This window comes from Myotis lucifugus, unplaced genomic scaffold, assembly GCF_000147115.1.
Source record: "Myotis lucifugus unplaced genomic scaffold, Myoluc2.0 scaffold_139, whole genome shotgun sequence".
Lineage (NCBI taxonomy): Eukaryota > Metazoa > Chordata > Mammalia > Chiroptera > Vespertilionidae > Myotis > Myotis lucifugus.
In genome coordinates this window covers 1,479,670-1,480,351 of record NW_005871187.1, presented here as the reverse complement: position 1 = coordinate 1,480,351, position 682 = coordinate 1,479,670, and positions in this window count along the sequence as shown.

Below are 682 nucleotides of genomic sequence, written 5' to 3'. Positions count from 1 at the left end.
GCTCCAGCCGGTGCCCTGGGCGGTGTCCCTGTCCCCTGCTGCGCTCCTGGCTCCTTGTGGTCTGTAGGTGGTGACACTAAGGGATCCTCCACTCCCTGGACTCGGGGATACAAACCAGCATTCCCTTGCCCTGAAGTTTGAGAGAACATTTGGAAGCCTCGTTGGAAGATGCTACTTTAAAGCATGAGTTGAGAATCTAAACTTTAGATGAATACGTATAAACTCGAGGTGGAGAAGTTTTCCTGTCTCTTCCCCATAGCCCACTTCATTGATCCAAGAAAGTCGGGGCTTTTCTATCCAAAACGAAAGCTTCATCATGTTTTTCCAAGTTGTTGTGAAGGTGGGAAGGTTTTAGGTCTCCCCCGTACCCCAAAGAGCCACCTGGGACTCCAATGGCCCTACTCTAGGAGGAAACCTATTTGCCATGTAACACTATATCTTGTATGGACACCTGGATGAAACCGCCCTGGAGCGTGAAGATTCGGGGATTGTTGAAGTTGGCCGGAGTTCTGGATGAATAGCTGATTCCCACCAAGAGGCAGTGGCCCCCCCTCTGGTAGGGGCTCACCTAATAAATATCTGTTCTCTTCCAGAGCTTGACAGCAAGAGAAACTGCTGTGTTACATCTAGTCCGCCATCATCTCTAGGATTTCTGAGAACCAGTTATTTTTCTTAAGAATCT